This window comes from Camelus dromedarius, chromosome 13 (genome assembly GCF_036321535.1).
Source record: "Camelus dromedarius isolate mCamDro1 chromosome 13, mCamDro1.pat, whole genome shotgun sequence".
NCBI lineage: Eukaryota > Metazoa > Chordata > Mammalia > Artiodactyla > Camelidae > Camelus > Camelus dromedarius.
The window spans coordinates 1,348,534-1,372,253 of NC_087448.1; the positions used below are offsets into that span (position 1 = coordinate 1,348,534).

The 23,720-nt window shown below is 48.0% G+C and overlaps 1 long non-coding RNA gene across 1 annotated transcript in view; it reads right to left on the reverse strand.

Annotated features, from left to right (window-relative positions):
• Positions 1 to 23,720, reverse strand: part of LOC135322721 (uncharacterized) — a 195,734-nt gene that overhangs the window by 50,616 nt on the left and 121,398 nt on the right. The window contains exon 2 of the long non-coding RNA XR_010383491.1: positions 13,151 to 13,271. This is a non-coding gene — a long non-coding RNA (uncharacterized LOC135322721). The remainder of the gene's footprint in view (positions 1 to 13,150; positions 13,272 to 23,720) is intronic.

Genomic DNA, 23,720 nt, shown 5'->3' on the forward strand with positions numbered 1-23,720 from the left:
TTGCGGTGCGTGGAGAAGGCAGCTCAGTCACCAGGCAGCATCTGAAAAGGGCAATCCCCAAAGATGTTCCTGCTTTTGCTCAGGAAACCCTTCCGAGCACCAAAGCTGGGCATAGCACGCAGTAGGCACTAAGCAAATGTCCCTGGGAAAACTGAATGAGTGACGAATGAATGACATCATGCAGAGGATAAATGACCGCGTAAACTGCGGGGGCGGGGAGCTGTGAATCCTTATACTTGTGTTTTTCCAAAACCAGAGCTAATTTCATGATTGTTTGTTAGTGAATTATTAATGGTATATCTTTGGGCTCTGAATTCTCTTTGAATCCGAGTTGAATTTTAACTAGTAAGCCTCTATCCATTTGCTGTGTGATTTCTGTTCGGAGGGAAATCAGCGTGATTTAGACTGAAAATAGGACAGGACTGGTAAAAATGATACTGCCTTCCGTGGAGTGTTGGTGACGTCCGGAAGCCTGTGTTTTAGACGACTTTGAGAATCCCAGTAATGTCGGGGCAGAGTCAAGATGACCTGGGCCGGTACCCAGGGGATGGGCTTCGCGATGGTCTCTTAGCTGTGAACCGCATGTTGCTGCTGTTTTTAATTTGCCAGAACTGAGAGGGCAGAGAGGCTCCTGGTGCCTGTGGGTGCACGTGTGAGGTCCTGATACCTGCGTGGGTCTGAGACCAGAGACATCACACAGGCAGATGCAGGCTGGCAGGTGCAGGGAAAATCCGCCAGCTTACCGTTTTGATGTAAAATAACCAAAACCACTGGACAGCAATAAGGGAGTGACCGAAAAAGAAAGCGTTTCATTCTCTTTTTTTTTCCTTCTTAATATTGCTTCTTGTTAACAAATATCCATTGTTATTAATTTGGTTGCTTCTTTTAAAAGCAAATGTTTTGGTGTAACTCTGCTGCCAGGATTTAACCCTTAGGAACGTGCAGGGTGGAGAGAAAATAGTAATGGGGGTTTGGGGTGACGCGTTTCACAGCTCAAGTGAAAGCTCAAAGTTGAATACTTTGCCCACTGAATGCAGTGTGCCCCCAGGGGGCCTGAGGTGTTCAGTGTTAACTTAGTCTGACCACGTTCGGGCCAGAAAGGATGCTCCATGCAGAAGCAGGCTATTTGTGGTCTATTTAGGCTACTGTTCCTTCTGGGGAGAATTTCTTTTCCTTGAGGACACTTTAACCAAAAAGCGAGATGAATGCAAACGCAGGTAATAATAAACTATTACCTACTATTACTAGGAGAAGGCCTTCTTAGTTAGAGGGAAAGGGAAAAAAGGGAAAAAGGAAGGGGCCCATCTAGCTCGCAAGGAATCCAGGATTCTCTAACTCCAGATTCTGAATCGCTTTTTCCCTGCTCCGTGAATACTTGACAGCACAGGGCGAGCCATCTTCTTAGGTCGCTATTTGACCTGCTAACAGGGCGGACAGTATTAGTGATTTGGGAGCTGAGTTCTTAAACCCAAACAAAAACGCACGCAGTCTCTAGATGTGCTTTTGCATTATAAAGCGGCCCATTGTGCTCCGAGATTCTGAACTGCCTCGTTCTGAGTCCACTTTCCCCGGTTTATACGGCAAGGTGCTGGCGGGTCTGTGCCCAGAGGCCCTCCGGAGCTGAGAGGCCAGCCTAAGGCACCTACGGTGGTGGCTTCATCTTCTGGGGAAGGAGGTGGGAGGGGAGGGCGCGCGGCAGCAACCTGATGACAGAGTCTAACGGTCAGAGGCGGCTTCCACGAGGAGGGGACTGCGGCAGGCCGCCTCCCTGACAAAAACCTGCCGAGCTGAACAGACACCGCCTTGCCCCAGCCTGAGTTCTGCTCCTGGGCCCAGAGGTTTCCTGCCCAAGAAAGTGTCTGCATACCTCCCTCCTTTTGTCTCAACCGGAGGGTTTAATAGCTCAAGTAACTGAAAAGGACTAACAACAAGGAGGCTCCGGTTTCCAGAGTAACCGGAAAAACAGAGCCCAGTCTCCATGGCAAAGAGAAAAGCCATTTGCTGCAGCCTTTTCAGGCCTTGAGCTGACACTGACAGTTTTCCTATAATCACCCCGGTTATTTGTAGCAACTAACTATATTATAATGTTAACTATAGGAGGTCTTTGAAAATATTCGGGCTGAAAAAAAGGAATAAAAAATGAACTGGGTTTTCTATTGCTTGCGCTATGAATGCAATTTAAAATGGAACAGTTTAAAATTTATAAAGTAGTCTGTTCTAATGATTCAGCCCCACGGGGGTAGTGCCCTTCTTCCAGCCTCCTGTCCTTAACTCTCTTAGGGCGTCTACACCTACTTAGAAGTCTGCACACAGTCTCAGTGTCTGGAACGCACGCATTTCCACTGAAGAGCAGAGGAAGAACGGTTAAACGATCGGCATGCATTTTACTTAATTCACTGCAGAGTGAAGATCCTCTAGCCAGTACGTGGTAGCTGCCGCTTCTTTCAGATACACCCAGGTTGTGCTGTAGGATGAGCCTGCCCCTGCCCTGAGGCCACACGTGTCCAGCAGTCCCATGACCCAAGGCTCAGGGTGCCCCCGCACGGGGCCGGGCGCGCCGCGCTGGCCTGGAGAAGCGCTCGGTTTGACGCTGCTTGCTTTCTGCACACACAGGTGCCGCCGGCCTGGGTGGCCTCCCTGCGCTCTTTCCTTTCTTTTTTCTTATTGTTCTTTATTTGAACCTGGAATGAACTTGAATGAACTTAAATTTCAGTCTCCAACTTTTGTTTAAAAACCAAAATCGTCTTCTATAGGGCACAGTTAATGATGAGGTTCATTATATGTTCAAGTACTATTACAGCATACCTATTACATAATTAATGTTATATAGTATACTAACATGTATAGTTAATACAGTTCCAACATTAAGTCTACACAACATAACTTCCAGGTGAAACCAAAGCACAGTTTACCGACCATTCTTGCACACACACACACAAACACCCACACACAAGCAGTTAATGATCATCTGTCTGTTCCATGGCATATTTCAAATTTCCTGTGCATGCCTAAAAAGATTACTATCAAAATGTGAAGTAACATTACATTAATAGAAAAATGACAACAACTGTTTTCAGTTTTCTGGGGAAATAGGAATACCTTCTTTTTAAGAGATGTAGCTGAAGAAAAAAAGTCCAAAGAAAAATCACTTAATTTTTATTCCATATATAAGAGCTTCCATTGAAAGTTGTCAACTTGTCTTTGTTAAAGTTTGGAGAATAAAATTTGGGAAATTAATATTATGCCATGCCCCTTAAGATTTGCCTCTTTCTGAAATGGCACAATTAAAAAAAGAGAAAAAAAAGTGCCCAATAATTTAGATGTTTATTTACATAATTAGCACTAATCAAGGTCTGATTTTAATTTTCTCCACCATGTATTAAAAACACGCATACACATACTTTGTCTTAAAACTCAGGGGACGTGCGTGCAAATCTCCACTCAGCCGCTGCTTCTCCTCCCTAGGAAGAAGCATCCCCAATGATTAAGGCACAAAGGGTACTTCCAAGCATGCCACCCCACGATGGGGACATGGCCTGCAGTGTCACGCACCCGAACAGCCCTTCAGCCCCCCAAAGACATCAGCTCCATAGATAGTAACACCACTCTTTTTCTGATTTTGTGTTTCTTCCCCAAATCTGTTTGAAAAAATTCAACGTTCTTCCAAGGGAAGGACCATATTCCCAACCAGCTGCTCCACAAAGTTCACCGGGAGAGGGCGGGCTGAGGGCAGCTGCGGCAGGAGGAAGGGGGACCCCATCCATGCTGGAACCGGGGAGAAGGCAGTGATCATTGTTGGACCTCCACCAAGATCACAAGGAAATGCTCCCGGAGTAAAAAGCGATTACCTTGAATCCCAGCGATGTCCCGCCTCCACCCTGACCCAAGTCTATTTATCCATCAGATTGATCTGCGCTCTGCAGGCCTCGCTCCTATTACATGCTGGGTTTTATAAATTGCTTAAAGATAAAAGCTTACCCTGCTGTAAAAAGAAGTAAGATATAATATTGAATTTGCACTAAAATGAAAAGTTTCCCGGTGCCCCTTATATATTTAAAATTGCTGTTTTCTTGCAATGAATATAATTCACTGTCTTTTCCAAGGTATAATTCCATAAGGGTTGGACCAAACAGAAATGCTCTAATGATTGCAAATGGCTCAAATATTCTGTCCAGTGAGTTAAGTGATAAAAGTTTCTATGTTAAAAGAAATAATAAGTGGAATTTCACACATATTATAGTAATTGTGAAGCATCCAATTTACATAGAAATAACGCGAAAGAATTCTGACCACGGGGTTCTAAGTGAGTCATTACGTGCATCGCTGAGACATTTAGAAGCTGCAACATGCCAGGTATGTTTCTTTTAGCATAATAAGTCCTGTAATGGAGTCTTTAAAAGCTTAAAATGTATAGTTAGATTAACCTTTCTGTTTTAAGGGATTTTTTTTCCCTTCCAAAAAAAAGAAAAGAAAAGAAAAGAAAAGAAAAAAAAAGGCCAGAACAGAAAAACAGAGAATCATTAAAAAGCCAATCAAAGAAAAATTTCTTTCTTTTCTCCATCCAATGGCTCCTTTGAGGCCTTTTCTCTACGATTCAGCATTTTATTTAGTCCTTCAGATTTTTGGGTAAAATGTGGTGTTTTTTCCCCTCCTAAACAAAGGTCCCAGATTTCACTCAAATTCTTGCACAAAGCACCACAGTGACTCTGAGGCAGGTTATCTCCTAGACATCAAGGCAGGTCTCTTTAGTGAGCGAGACAGGTGGACTTAGGAAAATTCCAAACTAAAAAACCTGTGACACCCGAAGCCAAACAGCCTGCTCTCCTCCTCCTTAGAAGAGGTTATGGGAAACGTTGCTCTTGCTTTCTTCTTTCCCAGGTTAGCTCTTCACGGACTATTTTATCCAGCAAAAGGCTACTTCTGCTTTGTCTCATTAGGCTCCATGTTTAGTGGATAAATTAGTTACTAAGGAAAATGAGCAAACAGTCCTGGACCAGTTCTTTCGTTCGTTTGGGGGAAGCAGGGGGGTAGGTCTTTGGGTGTCCTTAAGGGGGAGGTGCTCTGTGTGCAGCCACCTCTTCAAAATTTCCAGCAACGCATGGCCCTTTAAGCCCCTGCTGTTTGCCCTGCGTCTGGGCTGGCTTCTCACTGCTGGTACTTCGGCCCAGATCGCTCTTTGCCCTACGGGGCTGTCCTGTGGGCTGTGACACACTCAGCAGCCTTCCTAGTCTCTACCCACCAGATGCCAGGGCTGCCACCCTCCCCTCCTTAGTGACAATCAAAAATTTCTCCAAATATTGCCAAAATGCCCCCGAGGGGAACATCCCCTGCCCCCAAGCTGAGCACCACTGAGAATCACTGTCCAGATTTCAGGACAGGAAACACCCTCGTTCCCCCAACCAGGGACAAATGTGGTTACTTGGAGCTCATAGTTTAAACATTCAAAATTGCCTAGAGTTTCTCATGATTTCTTTAAAAAAAAAAAAAAAAGCAGCAGCAGAGGAATTCTGGAGCTAAACGAAACTGAAAACATCAGACATACAATAATAGAAATCAAATGGTTGATAAACACAATTCTGATTTTCCGAAGCACTCTCCTCCTGGTTAACTTCAGCACTTTGGCATAAAAGGGAATGAGTGGGGCAAGTCCTTAGAAGTCCTCGGGTCTAGAAGAAACGGAAAAGCACAAAGGGCGGAGAAGGGTCTCTGGGCCACGCGCCTCCTCTGGCGTGCCAGGTGGGCAACAATCAAGGTTCACTGGTGCGAGGATCTTACGGGCACTTCGTGATGCTCCTGAGAAGAGACACAGTACAAGGAACGCAGCCCCAAAGCCCGATAGCAATGCTTTAACGTATGCATCTGTGTTTAGAATTTTCCAAGTGTTTTCCAGAACATCACGTCACTTAATTATCCTAAAGCTGCCCATACTTTGAGATCATTAGTCCAAATTCAAAGGCTGTCATCCATTCATCCATCATTCACCCACCCACCCATCCACTCAATCCACCTATCTGTTTATTACATGTTTATTAAGTCTTTTCCAGGTACTGTGCACTCTGAAAAAACTACTTCCTGGGCATTGTGGGGGAAGTAAGTGAGTCAGACATGATTCCTACATGTAGCTCACGATTTAATAAATAGAGAAATAACCATGGCTGGACAAATTTATCTCCCCACTGTTTCTGTCTGCCTGCAAGATACAGCCAATGAATTAATGAGCAAATACATATTTCTCACACACACACAGAAGACACACACACACACACACACACACACACACTTCAGACTCAGAAAACTTCCTTTGCATTTAATAGGATGGTGTCACATTAATAAATCTGACAGTGGAGCAAAGGTTGCACATATTAGCTCCTTGTGCTTTGGGAAATATTTTGAAAAATGTATCATTTGTTATACAAATTTTATTGGGTATTATACATTTTAATATGTCTATGTGTATATATGCATGCAAAACAGTCACATGCATATAAAGCTATGTGAACTGCGTGTGTCACGTCGTTCCAAACCCCTACCCTGCAACACTGAGGCCGGAGCCACATCGTGTTCAGCTCTGTGTTCCCAGTATTTACGCCTGGAACATCCTTCTACCAATATTTGATAAGTCACTGAATGACTGAGCACCAGTCGCTGCGGTAGGGGCTGGAAATGAGAAATCCAAGACCCGTCCCTACTTTCAAGGAACATTTTGTCCAGTTGGGGAAACAACCCAGACAGTACGATGAAGGTTGAGGAGTGACCCACACAGAGGAGGGAGTGGCCAACTGTGCCAGGCGGCTGGACAGAGATCAGGGAGGGCACCAAAGAGGAGGGGAGCCTGTGCTCTTCCCCATAAGGACCGTTTCTTATAAAGCACGAGGATACGGAGGGAAGGAGAGGTGAGGTTAGTAACATGGCTCTGGGAGCGTGACAGTAGATGGGTGATTGGGACTGACTTGAAAGACTGGGAACGCTGAACTTCAGACAGCAGTCGGGGTTGAGGAGTAACTGACATCACAGGACAAAACCTACCAGAGTCTCAGGAATTGCCAGAAACAGGGACCTCTAAAAGCCGTGAATCAAATGGGGATAAAAATAAAGAAATTGATTAAAAGTCTCATTTAGTGGTGGTCAGATTCCTGGACCCCCCACTGCCAACACAGGCGGGCTGGGGGTGGCCCCTGCACCCCAGCGGAAGACCACGGGACCCTCTGGAGCGGGCAAAGCAGGAGACAGCAGCAAGCGGCATGCAGGACAGGCTCAGTCTGCTGGGAGCGGGCAGGGAACGCGGCCGGGATGCTGAAGAGACCACTCGGAGGCAGGCCCAGCTGGGAGCTCTGGAGGCAAAGGGAGGGCAGACGCAGGAGACAGTGAGGGAAAATACATTGATTTTAATGTCCGTCTTGATTGAGAGTCTGGCTGGGTATAAAAATCCTAGCCGGAAACCAAACTGAGAGAGAAGGGGGCTGATTCACTGAGTTCGGGCTTGGGTGACCGGGTTGGTGGTGACAAGGACCCAGCACGACTGTGCGCTTCCAGAGGGCGGGCCCCACTTGTCCTGTCTAATGCGGCATCTCCTACGGGACTTGCAGGAAGCAGGTGCAACAGAACGTGAGAGAAGGTGGCTTGTGCTTCCTGAGCTCTCTGCCCCCTTTCTGCCTGGCTGGGATGGAGACCACGTCCCAGGGCCTTAGAGAGATCATGTGAAGGGTGATGGAGCCCAAGACAGAAAAGGCCCAGGCCCCTGACTCACCAGCTGGGGAGCGTCCCCGCCAGGAGCAAACTGCTACTGTGTCATCCTGACATAGGGGTTTCTCTGCGGGCGATTCAGCTGCCTGGGCTGCTGCTGCTGCACAGCGGGGGCAGCTGTGCCCTTGCGAGCTGCAGGCCTCGGCACTGATGTTTGCCAGCCCCTCCCTGCCCTAAGGAGCTGACTCACCTCAGCACAGAACACTGGCCCGTCAGAACGTGCTGCTTCCCATCAGTGCTTTCGCTGGTCCACACGGTGCAGTGAGGGGGCAGCAGGAAGCAATCCCGAGAGAGCCCAGCACAGCGGGGAGGGCGCTGCGGGCAAGCGTAGGGGGGACGGGGGGGGGACGGGAGGGCACATGCTCACACACCCCCACCTGCCATCCACCCCCCACAGCAGTCCACCCCCATGGCAGTCCGCCAGTCCCCAGGGAGAGCCCTCCTGCTCCCTGGCCTAAAGCAACAGCCTGAACAGAGCAGGTAACAAGTGTCCTGGGCTGGTCAGGGTCCCTTCCCAGCACCTCTGAGTGTGACCTTATTCAGACCTGGGGTCATCGCAGACACTAGGTAAGATGAGGTCACTCTGGAGGCGGGTGGGCCCTGATCCACTGGGACTGGCGTCCTCATGGGAGAAGAGGCTGCGTGGAGACAGGCAGAGATCGGGCCAAGGACACAGGGATCGTCGGCAACACCAGACTCTGGACGGAGAGAGGAGGGGCGCCCTAGAACGTGTGGAGGAGCACGGCCCCGCCGACCACCAGGCTCCAGACTGGGAGAGAACAGCCTCCTGCCGCGGGAGCCCCAGGAAGCGGCTACGGGAAGGGATCAGAGACAGACAACAGCCTGGGGGGGTCAGCCAGCACCCAAGGAGGCAGGGCGCCCTGAGGACCAGCCCCCTCGCCCCCAAGACACAGACAGAAGAGGCCAAGAGCAGACAGGCCCACCTGCTACTGGGCAAGGCTCCCGGCTGAGAGAGGCAACTGACCGTGGGCGGGGAAAGAGGCCACCATGCCACGTCCAGCAAGGCCACCGTCACAGCACAGCCAGAGCCCCAGCAGAGGGAGGGCGAGAGGTTTTCCAAAGTCAAGCACCTCCCCAGCCTGGAGGAGTTCCTCCCACCTCGGCCTTGGGCGCCCGCTCACCGATGAGCCCAGGGCCCTAATCCTGTAAGCTTGTGTCCTGGTGCCAGACCACAGACACAGCTGGGGGCCCCCCTCTGATGAAATCCTGCCAGGAGTCTTGTTTCCTCTAGAGCTAGAAGGAAGGTTCACACTGGAACCCTTCAGCTCGAACCAGACCCCCCAGTACAGACACAGGTAACTCTGTTTTTAGCTCGTGGTTCCTGTGGTGCCACTTACCTGCTCGTGGGCGAGGAACCAGAGAGCCACCTCCGAGGAGGTGGACGGGGCCCCCTCTGTACTGCCACTGGCTTGGCAGAAACACTGATGATGCCGTGTGGCAGGCAGAGCGGGCAGGGACGGCCTGGCCAGGTGACCCAGAAGCCCAGGTCTCACTCACACAGGGCGTCCACTGCACAGCAACATGGGCCCTGTGTCCCCCCAACCCCCCAAGCGTGGAGCCGCGGCCTTCTGAGCTCAGCCGCCTTCCACGCAGATGGAGAGCACAGCTCAGGGGGGTCTGGTCAACAGGGAAGCCTGCGGTCCAGAAGCCACAGCCTGTGTGGTGCCTCCACCTAGAAGTGGGCCATACCTGGGAGTCCCGCCTGTGCCCCACGGCGGTGAGCCGAGTCCTGGTGAACCCCAGACGTGACTGCCCACATAGCCACCAGCTCTGGGGCACCTGCCACAGGCCAGCGCTGTGCCACGTGCTCCACGGAGAGGTGCTAATTTAGGGAAAACGACGGACTCGGGGCCCAGGCTCAAGGTCACGCTCACCTCCTCCTTCCTGAAACCTGCAGAGCCGGGGCTCTCAACCAGCAGACTCCTCCCAGCCCTAAACCAAGAGGTGAGACGTCCTCTGGGGGCAGCAGTGGCTCCCAGACTAGACACGGAGCTGCTCCCCTCACTTTCGCTTTAAGAAAGGGTTGTGCCATGTATGGTGCAGGGACCGTTTGCTTCACGTGGGTCTCAGCTGACAGGGCGGGAAGGACTATCCCTGAAAAACCAGTCACCATTTTGAATACTTCTCCAGCTCCCCTCCCTTTCTCACGCCTTTCAAGATAAGGCCTCATTCCACCCAAGAACACAAGGATAACCATCTGAACAGACATGAATGTAACTCACAGATGAAGAGCCCCAGGACAAAGCAAGAATCAGAACACCCTCTGCACGGCTGACACTGCAAAACACCCTGCTAGAAGACTTTTTTTCTTTTGAATTAATTATGACAATTGTGATGGTACCAAGCCCGCCAAGGAGACAAATAAAACCTCATAAATGTTGCCAGGAGTCAAAATAGCATTTTACTGAGTCAGAACGACACACAGGCTGCCTTCTCCTGCACTGCTGACGGGGCAGGATCTGGGAGCGGGGTCTAGTGTGGTCTCTGCACCCATTTTGGGGCTGTCGTGACCAAAAATGCAATACAGTTTGGAATGAAAAAAACTGTAGTAGAAAGGGGGAGGGGAAGAGCCGTGGATTTCAGGGGACGAATTTTGCATAGTTTTAGGAAAGGGAAGAAAAATGGACTACTCTTAAGAGTATCCACAAACACGTGCTTCTCTCTGTATTTAGAGGAGGAACAGGTCAGCCTTCCTCAGCCCAAAGCAGGCTGCCCCAGCTAGCTGTCCACCCAGCCCCTGGTCTCCCTTCTAGACCAAGACGAGCAATTAGAAAAGGGTGTGTAGTGTTGAGTCTAGGACACAGTCCTGCCCCAGGAAGGGGAGACCCGTCCATGGCGGAGCAAAGGCAGGTGAACGGGCAGCCTCCACGGCTTTGTGTTTCCAGTCACGATCCATGACACACACACTCTGTGGGCACCAGGAGATGGGAAACAGCCCCAAGCAACGGACCCAGGCAGGAATCAGGCAGGAACGCACAGGGGAGGGAGGAAGGAAGGTCACAGAGAAAGCAGAAAGAACAGCAGAATGAAATCTTCACTAAAGCAAGAATAAGCCCCATCGGCAACACAGAGCTTCCAGCTCAAGATACCTTCAGTGCAAGTTAAAGACCCGGCAGATTTTAAAAAAGAAAAACATTATGTACTTGAAGAGTAAAAAAATGGAGAGAATACCTTCAAAGAACTAGCTTTTGGGAAAAAGAAAAAAAAAGGAAAGCTACACACTGCTGAACATGCACTTGTGGATTAAACTTCAAACACAGAGAAAATAATTCTACAGACTTCCTGGTGTTCAGGGTAAACTCCAGATGAATAAGCAAGCAGAAGTGGCCCTCACGCTCTGCCCCTGTGGCAGGGGGGCCGGGGACCCCGCCTTCCGAGGCGCACAGTGGTGACCTGGGAACGCCAACCCCATGCAAGTTGATTTCAAATGCAAAAAGCAGCAAGACCACGTTCTCAGATACGAAGAATTCAAAAAGAAAACCATCTTCTCAACCTCTTTGAACAAAGTGTATGAGACACAGGAAATCCCCCGGGGACATAAGCCCAGAACTCAGTGTGGGGACCTCCTGATATAACTGTAGAATTAAATCTATACAATCGTAAATACGATTCTGAAATTAGAAGTAAAAACCAAAATATTCTTGGAAAACAAAGTATTATAAATTATCACCATTATCATTACCATCTGGCTTTAAAAAACCCCAGATTATATTTTTAAATGTTTAGAAATTATTTCAGGGGAAGGAAGGAGAGAGAATTTCCTCACCTTTCACAGCTGAGAGTTACTTTTTGACCCTGATAATCAGAGGATAACAGATTGAACCCAGATCTAAGAACATGAATGGCAGCCACTGAAGAAATAAAAAAAACTAAATTGACTGTTTTCTAATCAGTAAAGGTAAAAATATATAATTTATTTGGAGATAGAGAAATGTCAAAGGAAAGGCCGAGAATAAGAAATGCTTGATTATGAGATCAAATGATGGTCAATGGGAACCAAACACATGTATTATTTTAAAACTTCACAAGGGACGTGAATCCAAAATGGAGAATCAATAGCCTGTATTGTTTCAGCAAGGATGTTCTGCACAGGCCAGTGCTAGGACACCCTTTCACTCCCACTGTTCATCATGTCTAGAAATTGGAGGAATTAGAAAGAGGCGAAATTACCATCACTTCCTTCTCAGCTCTCTCTCAAAAAATAATTCAAAAATTGCAAAATAATGTAAACAGTATCTATTTAGACAGCCAGTAGAAAAACACATACAAAAAAATAACATAATTCCTATTATTGACAACAATGAAAAACTTCAGAATAATCATGCAACATAAAAGATATTAAAATAACGCTAATGAAAAATATATCTCTATCAACCAAGATTTACTGAAGGAACAGATATAAATAACATCATAAAAGCATGTACTTTTCCTAGATAAGAAAGCCATAACATGTATCATTAAAATGTCAGTTCACCCCTGGAAGAAATTCCAATAAAAAGTCTAACAGCATAGTTTTGCAAATTTTAACTAAGTTATATTCAACTACATAAGAAAGCATAAGTGAGTAAGGAAAACAGACAGATCTTTAAAGGAAAAAATAATGCGGAGGTGAACCATCGCTGCACGTAGAACACAGCATGTACGCCCACACCAGCTCAAGGACCGCACAGCTCCGGCGATGAGCTCAGCGGGCCAACAGCACAGACGAAACAGCAGAAGAAGAGCCAGACTGTGCTTTAGTCTTTAGCGTAATGTACAAATGCGTTTCACATCAGGGGAGAAAGACAGAAATATTAAATAACTTCATCTGACATAATCGTTTTATCTATTAGTGATAGATAGATAAATGTTAACACTTACATCACACATCTAAATAAACTACAGGATTACTGCAACAACAAAGTCAGAAGAGAACCAGAGAAAGAAAATTTTATATGCGTAGCTATATGATGTGAAGACAGATTTTGTCAACAGAGCATTAAAATGGAAATTCTAAGGAAAATTCTGATGGATTTGACAACCTAAAATTTTCAGGCCCTTTTACTGTTAAAAAATACACAAGGGCAAACGACAAATTGGGGGAAATATTACGAACATGTACAGTACCCAGAAGGCTATTCAATACCTCAATATATAAAAAGCACTTGCAAATCAAGAAAAAGTACCTCCATAGAAGAACAGATTATGGACACAAATAACCAATTCAGAAAGCAGACCAATACACACACAGCGAGTCGCCGAATGAAAACTCTTCATCCTCACTAATGACCGAAAGAACACAGCTTCAAACTAGATACTGTTCTTCATGGTCAAAATGGCAAGGATTTGTCAAAAATAACAATACTCAGATTGTCGAGCGTAACGGAATCAGGAATCACTCCCATACCTTACTGATGGGTGTGTCCATTCGCATGAACTTTCTGGCGTGCAGGTTTCTCAGCATCTCAGGTGCCTTGTAAATGTTTTCCTCTTATCGAACCAGCAACCGTGTTTCATGATTTTGTCCCCTAAAGAAATAATCAGAAATAAACACTAAGATTTTTGACCAAGGACTTAAATTGTAATTTCTATATCAAACTTGGAGAATAAAGACCTAGATGTTCATCAAGAGGAAAATACTTTAAAATAAGTCAACTTAAAGTAACTATGATTTTATAAGAGACCACTGGATAATATTCAGAAATCATTTTAGAAAAGCATTTAATGATACGGAAAAATTCTCCTGGTGTAATTCTAAGTGAAAATGCATGATATAAAATTCCCCATACGTTATGGTCTCTACTGATCTTTAAAATATTTACTTTTTCTATAATCAGCATGCACTTATTTTTTCAATTAGAGTGATTATGTTCAATATAATTCTTTTAAAAACAGAACTATGAGGAAGCATCTCCACATGGGGCGTTTTGGGTCCAGGACCCAGCCTGTCACGTCATTACTTATGTCAAGAATCAGAACACAGAGAATCAGATCGGCAGCCCTTTCCCCTCTCTGCTTGATTTCAGGGCTTGGTGGTGGGTGGGCCCCTGGGGCTCCACCTGTCTAGTATCTCCATCTACAGAACATCCACGTCTCCCAGCTTCTCTCCTGCTCCAGAAAGCCGTGTGTGATCCTGCTTAGCAAAGTGGCCCTTAGCAGGTGGTCAAAGGGTGTCAGCCCAGAAAGTGAGGGCACCACGCTGAGTGTGAACAGCGTGGTTCGGGCCACAGTGGAGAAAGCGAACGAGGGAGCGAGAGCACCGTGGAGTCGGGTGAGGGCAGCACAGGCCTGTTCTGGAGCCACTGCCCGAGCTGGTCTGACTTCCTCCAACTTCTCTCAGCCAGGAACACCGAGGGTGGAGGGCGCACAGCTCTTGTCCCGCGTAGGTCCCTGCAGCTGTGGTGTCCTTTCACCTCGTGCCCAGAGTGGGGCTCCTGAGCTCTGTCCGCGGCTCCCAGCGGGGTGTGTGTCATTCACCTTCTCTGCCGCCAGCAGTGGTTCTGTGGGCTGGTCTGATCCAGCCCCTCGGACTTGGATTATGTATTTATTCCCCGTGTTTGCTGGTTTAATGAGCTGAAAGTAATCCCTCTCTTGCGGTTTTACATCACACTCAAAAACGTTCTTACTTCTGTGTAAACATTTTGTGTAAACGTGATTTCAGTTCCTCCGCCGTTTGTTCAACGGACACGAGGTGCCACCCGCTGGGTTTCAGTTCTTAGAGATCATACTCTTCCCACCGATGGAGGTATTTTTAATATTCTTGTTTTGTTGCTCAGTAACAGATTGCATTTTATGTTTCTATGATTTCACATGCCTACTTCACAAAGGAATGTTTCCTCTGGCTTCAAAAAAGGGTACAAAGTGTGTCACACACTTTTGAAAGGTTTTTGACATTTAACTGTCACATGTGGTGGTGGAGGCTGTTATCCCCAAACAAGTACCTGCACATTGATTTTCTGTTCATCCCACTCAGGTCCACACTGCCTGGGCCCTGCTCCTGGAATCTCTGTGCGGGCCCACCAGTGCCAGCTCACCACGGCACCGGCCATAGGCAGGGTTTGGAAGTGACCAGGGAAGGCTTGAGGACCGAGTTGTCAGCCTTGTCGGGCGCCACGGGGGTGCCCCCAAGACCCCCTTCCACCTGGAGCGCTTTCTCCCGAGGAGCAGGCTGGCACCTAATCTCCACACGCTTGGGGCAGAACTCATCTTCTTTGGGGGACGGAGCAAGGACTCACCTCCTTTTTGTCTCCAATCTCCGCCCCTCCGGCTTCAACCCTGCCCATCACCGTCCTACTCAGCTTCCTGCCCCCATCAGAGCTCAGTCATACGAATTTGCCACTGAGAGACAGGCGGGGCAGGGGCGGGGATCTGCCATGAACAGGTCGGCGAGACCCTCCCACCCTCCTGTGGACTCCGGCTTACACTGGACCCCCTGGGGCTCAAGCCTGGGTCCTCCACCTCCCAGGCCTACACCTGCTCCTGGATCAGCGAAGCCTCCCTTCTCTCACTCGTGGGGCATCTCTCTTCATTATCAAGAGTCTTCCTAATTATCAAGGGTAAGTGGGCCCACAGCTGGGCTCAGAGGGCAGCCTGTGTCACAGAGCTGACCTCTTGCCTGGAGGGCTCAGCCACAAGCCATTCCATCTTGCCTGGAAGAGAGCCCCGTCTCTTCCAGACTGAGTGGAGGTGAAGGAGGCTGCGGGCTCAGAGCTGCACAGATCTCGTCCGCTGAATTCCGCTGCGATGCCCTGGGGACCAAGAGCACAGGTGCAGCAGCAGCAGCAGCGAGCGCCCCAGAGCCAAGCCCCTGCACGGCTGAGAGGACGCGCAGAACGGACCGTCTGCACAGGTGCTCACGGCAGCCTTCACACCAGAGGGCTGTGTCAGTCACAAAGCCGCTGAAGCTGAGACGCCGGGCCCCATCTTGCTGGCCCCCCTAAGGACCTGGGAAGGACCTCAGCGTCTTTATTAATCTGACTTCTTAAGTACACTGTTCCGCCTTCCGTTACTCCCCCTCCCCGGTTAGTAGTTCAGACGTTAAGTTCTCAGTCTCGCCGCCCCACCGTACACCTGCGCCGCCGGAGTTTCTAAATGCTCAGGCAGCTCGCATGCCGACCCGTGTGAGGGGCCGACTCCGCGAACGCACGGAGGGGCCCGGTGCGGCGCTTCCTGCCCCGCGCCCACAACCACCGGCGCAGTGGTCCCGGTTTACTGAGGGTTTACGCCAAACCCAGCAGCGTGTAAAAAGCTATACTTTGTGTTCTTTAATTCTCACCAGAACCCAGTGACGCAAGTATGATGGGGCTGCGCTCTCTTGTCTAAAATCCCCATGGCTGGTTGTTTTTCAGAATCGTTAACTTTCTGTATTTTAGAAAGGGAACTGTACCAAATGCCACACATTATTTAACATGCTGGGGGATCTCAGGCAGCAGACTAATCAAACATTTGTATTCTGCAGGAGAGTGCAGAACATTCGGAACAAGCGGTATGAAGATTATAAACAGTGTCACCTCAGCTGGAGGTCAGGATCTGCCACAGAACACTGCCGTACAAGAGTGCGCAGGGGGACATTTGTGTTCTGCGTATGGAGGTGGTCCCCTGCCTCACCTACAAGCCATTCAGTCAGTGCCAGGAATCTAATGAGAAGGGATCTACGACACAGCATCGTCCTTCCCCACTGAGATTCCTGCCTCCTCTGACAAACTGGCCACGGCTCCAAGGAGCATCAGTGCACAAGTTCAGTTTAAACATCGATGTCTATGGATTTCTGCTGAACTGATGTGACATGTGCCCGGGTCAACTTCTGCCCACAGGGTCAAGGCTCAAGGAAAGGTTAATGGTATCAAACAGTCATTTTATTTTTCTTAGTATGTTCTCACAGGGGACGGTGAATTTAACAACAAGGGAAATGCACTAATAAGAGCTAGAATCTCCCGGACCATATGCAGAATGACAGCCAGAGAATCTGAGCTTAAAAGAATGAAAAATCTAATAATTAAAGCTAGAAACCCTAATAGAAAGTTTACACAGCAGACTAGATGCAGCTAAAGAGAGAATTCTACGACTGGAAGATCTCACTGTCAAAAACTTACCCAGAACAGAGCAGAGAGAGAAAGGAAATAGAAGGGAAATACAGAGTAATATTTAAGAGGTGCAGCATAACGTGAGAAAATAAAATATGTCTCTGGTCAGAATTCTAGAAGGAAAATAGAATGGAAGAAAGACATTATTTGAAAAATTAATGGGTGAAGTTTTCCCAATATTTTTCAAAGATATGACTTCATATGTAGGATGTTCATAAACCCCAAAAAGGGTAATTAAAGATAATTCACACTTAAACACATCCCAGTGACACGGATGAAAACAGATGACAGAAAGAGACTCTTTTTAATGGGAGGGAAAAATAGGTTCCGTAAAACGAAACAAGATTCAGAAACACAGCCAGTCTCTCAGTAGTGACGGGCAAACCAGGAGGCAGGGCATCGTATCTAAAATGCTGGGGAAACAGATGTGACTTGAAATTATAAAATCAGTTAAATGCATTTTTCTAAAATGATGATTGAACAAAGACACTTCAAAAATTTCCTGATTGACTATTATTAGATGCACTTTTACAGGGAGAACTCTAGGAAGGATGTCATAAAAAACAACAGATCTGAGATACAAGGAATGTTTATCAAAGAAAATAGTAAATATATGGATAAGTCTAAACAAACATTAGCCGTGGAAAATAATAACATATAATTTGTGCGGTTAAAAATAACCAGCCAAAATGATTATAAATCAATAAAAAATAAATCAAAAATAACCAGCCAGAACTCAGAAACAGAACAGTTACAACATATAATTTATGATCAAAGCTCTCTACATTTCTTGTGTCATTTGTAAAGAGGGTAAATATTAGTTGTAGACTCTGTCAAGTCAAATGGCTTATGGATTATTGATATTTTAGGGCAATCAACAATCTCATAGAAATAGAATATATTACTTCCAAATTGAGTTGGAAAATAAAGTGAGGAAGAAGATTCAATTAATTTAAAAGGAGTTAAGAACAAAAAGAAAAAAGAAACCTAAGAAAGGCAAGACAAATAGAAAGCATAAAGTAAAATAGTAGAAAAGAATTCAAATATATCACTAATTGCAATAAATATTAACAAATAAAATTTCCTAATTAAAAGATTAAGATCATCATGCCAAATTTTTTAAATCCCAGCTACACATTCATTGTTTGTAAGCAATATACCTAAAATATAAAAGCACAGACAGGTAAAAAAAAATTTTTAAGGAAAAATAATGTTCCAAACAAATAACCAAAGAAAGTTGGTCCTGATGTATTGGTATAAGTTGAAAACAAAAGGACTTAGAGCAAAAGGCATTACCAGAGACATTAAAAAAAGGTTACTAGATATCGATAAAGAGCATGAAGCCTCAGTATGACAGGAAAGCATAATAATCCTAAGCATTTTTGCTCCTAATAACAGTTTCAAAATATATAAAACAAAAATAGACAGAACTACCAGGAAAAACGGGAAAAATCTAGCATCACAGAAGTAGATTTTTAAAACACCTCATGTGAAAAAGCAATACATCAAGTAGACAAAATTCAGCAAGCGTACGGAAAACCTGAGTAACACTATGAAAGAGGCGGACATAACAGGAAGATACAGAAGCAGAGAGTTAAATGTTTTTTAAACACAGGAGAAACATTTACAAATACTGACCACATACCAGGAAATAAAATAAATTGCGCCCTAACGTAGTTTCTGACTGCAACAGACTTTTACGGCTTCTGAGACAGAGGTTTCTCGTGTCCCTACATGGAGAGGAGTCTTACAATCAGGGACTTACGATCGCTGCTGCCACTTTCCCACAAGTTAACATTTCTGAAATCTGAATACTTCTTGTACGGCATTTTAGATCCAATAAATATGGTAAGTTCAAAATCAGTGACAAAATGATTTTAAAACAAATTCATCTATCTGCGAAGTAAAAAAAAAAAAAATGCTTTCAGAAACCGCATGATCACTACATGATGTCAAATCAGCAAGCTCTACACCTTGAGCTTTACATGGCGCTGTGTGTCAGTCACTTCTTAATACCAGTGGGAGAAGAAAAACCTTACGGACCAAAATGATAATCATAATGGAAGTTAGAAAATACTTAATAAAAATACTAGGTATCAATGATTTTGAGATGTGGCCGCATGGTACAGGGCAAATTTATCACCTTAAGTTATGTTAGAAAAGAAAAAAAGGCTGGAGATTAATTAACTGCATGAAGAGCAGAACAAACCCACCGAAACGAAGAAAGAACAAGGAACGAAGTGCAACGCAGTTAACAGTGGAAGAACGGGAGAAAGGGTGAACCAGGCCAGAATTTGGCTTTTTGAAAAAGGTTAATCAAATTAACAAGTCTCTGAAGAATACGAAGTGAAAATCAAATATGCATAGCATAAGAGAAAAAATAATTACATATATACAATGAAAGTTTAAATATCAAAGAGTACTAGAACACATCTAGGTCAAATAATTTGGGGAAAATGTGAAAATAACAAATTCCTTCCTAAAAATAAGTTATCCGAACTGACCCCAATAGGACTGAATGATCCTGTGACCATGAAATGCCTTGAATCGATATTTTAAAATCTATGCACGAAGGAAATGCAGATGGTTTTACAGGTGAGTTCCAGCACCTGCTGCGCCACTGCGTTGCTCACCCGTCCGGGGCTGTGTGAAGACTAAGCATTCCTTCAGCTCACGCTACAGGGCTCGTTACCAAACCCACAGGGAACACAACAAAGTGCCAGGCCAACCTCACACATGGACAAAACCACGCAGATACACAAACGCAAAAGTGCTAACACATCGTTAGCAAATTTAATCCAGGTCCACGTGGAACGACTTCAGGGTTACTCCTGCGTTAAAAGCGGTCAAAACCCGTATTTCTACAATTATCATAGGAACAGCTTAATTAGAACGATCCAGAGCAGACGTGGAGACCTGCTGTGCAGGCGTGGTAATCAGGACGCGCGGCGCCCAGCAGGCGGACACCGGACCCCGTCGCCGCCGGGCAGCGCAGCTTCCGACCCTGCCGGCCGTGGGGACGAGGGAGGAAGGACGGACCACTGGTGACCCCAAGATGCCAAGAAGCAGGCTCCCTGCCTCACGCCGTGCACAGCAACAGTTACTCAGAAGCCTTCGCGGGGCAGGGTTTTTCCCTCATTGAGCAGAAGGTGTAAAGAAACGTCTTCATGAATGTCGTGTGGAGCAGCTTCGCGTCTGAGTTTCTGATTGCAGAGCCCTTGCCAGCAGCCCCAGTTGGGGTGTGCGCCTCCAAAAGGAAGTCATACTGAAAATAAGAGATGGTGGATGAGATTTAAATAAAAGCTGAATCCCCAAACCATTGGGATAAGAAGCTCAAAAGATGGAGGAGAGGGGAGACGGTGAGAGTCTGCAACCCACCGGAAGCAAAGCAAAAACTTCAGGATCAATGGATTAAGATTTAGGAGCATAAAACAGATTTTAAACCAGCGAAACAAAATGATAAGAATAAACAGTATTGAGGAAAACTGCTTTTACCAGGAGTCTGAACCTGGTGTGAGAGCCGGGCCGCGGGCTGCTGCCGGGCCGGCAGGGGATGCCCTCAGCCAGACTCCCTTCCCCGAAGCTTCGCCCCGACACCTGAGCTCTGGCCCATGGCCACAGGTCCCCTCAACAAGCGTTTATTAACTCACTCAACCCTTCCTTCCACACGCATCTACCACGCACCCACTGTGCGCAAGGTGCGGAGCCCACTGCTGGCACGAGAGAGACCAGGTGCTCAGAGGAGGAAGGCGGGGGCAGAGGGAATCAGGGCCACCGTGGGTCCCCAGTATTCACTGCAGCAGAGTCGGGGACCAGAGGAAGAAGAGGGGAATTCGCCATCATTCCACGGCCTATACTTCCTCCTTTCCAGGAAAAACAAAAAAGCCGGCTCGCCCTGCCGCACATCTGCGCTCAGGGAGAGAAGGGGAGGAGCAGAGGGTCACCCACCGTCTGAGGGAGGTTGGAGGGGGAGAGAAGGGGGCCAGCTGGGTGAACCCTAAATAGACATGATTTGCACGTCCTCGCTCAGTCCCCAGGAGGGTCTACCTGATGCGTCGCTATTAAGACTTTTCTGAGAACAAACGGCATCCGGAAATTCTGTCGTGTTTTTTCACACGGTTTCTCTGTACTAACTCCTTCGTTGCACATTTCTCTTCCGTCCGTCTGCACGCCTTCCCCCGGACGCATGCCCTCCTTCCTGACAGCAGCATAGGCAGAGAGCGCCTTCATTTTTCAATTAAGGCTGCAAGTGAAAGAAGCCAATCTCTCACCTTTTTCCTACTGGGTGACCCGCCTTCCTCCCAGCATGTCATGGTTGGGCTTCACTTTGAGCTAGTATATATTTGAATCACTCTTCACTTTCTCCTCCAAAACGCACGAGGAGGGGCCCTGTGAATTTGTGGGTGGAGGTCTCCTAAGATTTGCTAAAACCCGAAGGAAAGTTCTGTTTGCTTGTTGTTTTGAATAAAATGAGGGCTGGCGTGCTGTGGTGTCTCTGTTCCTCACCAAATAATGCCGAACAACTGAACCAGGGCGAGGAGACCTAGAAAACCAGAGCCGTGCCCAACCAGCACCTTTGAAAACACTGACCTGGACGAGACAGCCCGATGTCACGGAACAAGCATGCTGTCGGTCCGGGGAGCTCGGACAGCAGCAGGCAGGCTCTCACGGTCGTGACGCCCACTCGCCGGCTCAGGAAAGACGGGGGAGCTCAGAAGACCTGTCAGCCCCACACGGCTCTTCTTTCTGCTGCGAGAGCAGAAGCTGAAGGAGATTCTTCTCCAAACTTGAGGGCTTCAGTATCGAACTGAACATTTGGGTCTAACCATTTTTAAAGGCAAACGAGATTCTTACTCTTTAGGTCAGCACACCAAGCAACCAGCTCTACAGCAAGCGAGCGGCGACGTGCGACGTAAATCCCAGCCCGTCACGTGACCTAGTTCCGGGAAGACTGAAGTCTGTGGGTCAGAAAAGACAGTCTGAGGGAATCCCTGTGTCTTCTGCACGGAGCAGAGTCTGGACACGTAGACGCAGGACAAGGTTGGGCCTCTTATGGGGGGGTGTCTTTAGTCCCAGAGAAAGAAAGCAGTGGTCTTCCTCGCTCCTCAGCTCAACACACCCAAAGCGCACACCCCGACACACACACAGAGACACTCAGAGACACACACCCCCTTACACACAAACGCGCACACACACAGATACCCAGACCCAGACACACACACACCCTTACACACACGCCGCCATCACATCGCCCAGAAGACCTGCATCGCTAGACCACTCTGAAAGCCAGTGCCCCTCTTCCATTTGTTAGCTGGGCTAACTTACACAATTCAAAATTTTTTCCCGTGTTGAAGTTCCCTCACCTGTATGACAAAAGTAATTATACTGGTGACACTAAGCAATCATGAGCGTAAACAAAACAGTATCGGAGTGGCGTCCGTGCCTGCTACCTAAGGAAGAACTCAGCGAGCGGCAGCCACTCCTACCATCATACTGTGAGTTGTTAACTGTTGTGATTTCACTGTTTTGGCCCCACAGTAGGTGACGGTTCCTGGAAAGAGGGTGAGAGGTGAGATGTGAAGGGGCAGGGATCCAATGACACAACCTTCTCAGCCAAATTTAAGACTGTCAAGTTTGTCCCCAGGGCAAGGAGAAGCCACTGGGCACTTCCACAAGGAAGAGCAGTGAATTCACATTTTCCGGAGGGACCCACGGCGCTGAGACAGGGCAGCCTGCGGGTGGAGTCACGGCTAGCGGTGAGGGGTCTGTGCCCAGCAGAGGCTGAAGGTCAGAGAAGTGGCTCCGGGGGCTGCGTAGGAGACAGGGTGGAGACGGGCTGGAGAAGTTCAGTAAAAGAAAAGCGTGTTTTCTGACTTGGACCATTGGGAGGCTGGTGCGTTTCTTCTGCAAAGACCTCAGGAGAGGAAAGGGCCCAGGGCCTACCCCCCACTGTCCTCCTGAGTGACTGGCCTGCACCTTCACCCTCACCCCAGGGTCAGCCACGGGCCAAGGTCTGGGTGGCAGCCAGGCAGGAGCAGGGGGTCACCCTGTGAGGACAGGCCGGGTGGTGGCCGCATCCCACTGCCAGGCTCCTCCCTGCCCGCAGTGGTGGCATTTCTGATCTGGCAGCTGCAGGGGCTCGGGGACCTCCCATCCTTAGACTTCATCCCCTAAGGGGCCCAGAGCCGTGATGCTCAGAGTGTGGTCCCCAAACCCACGGCACCAGTGTCTCCTGGGCCCCCCTCAAACCGAAAGGATGAGAATTTGCACTATGTCAGGGTCCCCAGGAACTTGCCCGCGTGTCCGAGCTCCAGAGGCAGCGACTTGCACACGATTAGGCTGAATCAGAACACGACCAGGGCCAAGCTGTTTCCAGAGGGCTTGTGTCGACTCCAGACCGCAAGAGATAACCGTGTGCGAGCGTGTGTGTGAGACACGCCCGTCTGAGTTGTTTGCACTTGTTCACGTGCTGACCCCCCGAGTGACGAGCCTCTGGAGTGACTCGGGCCTCGCCTCCCTCCCCCCGGCTGCGCTCGGGTCCACTCTCCTTACGTAAATCTCGTTGTCTAAAACGACCAAAGGGGCCTCTGCAATTACACACACCACCTCCTACGCTCACAGTCCTGGCATTGGAGGAGCACCAAACAAATCCGCCAAAGAAGCCACGAAGCAAACACGCCTAGACAGGAAATGGACTAGCTCAGCCCTGCCTTGGCGGGGGGGCAGGAAAGCCCTGCCAAGGGGCGCCGAGGGGAGAAGAAGTCAATCCGCTGGTGAGCAAGGGATCCCCAGACCGGCCGCCCTGCTCCCCGCCGGCTGCACTCAGCCCCGCCTGCTCCGAACGCCGTGCTGCCCCACCTGGCACGCAGCCTCCCGCAGAAGGCCAGTCCGCAG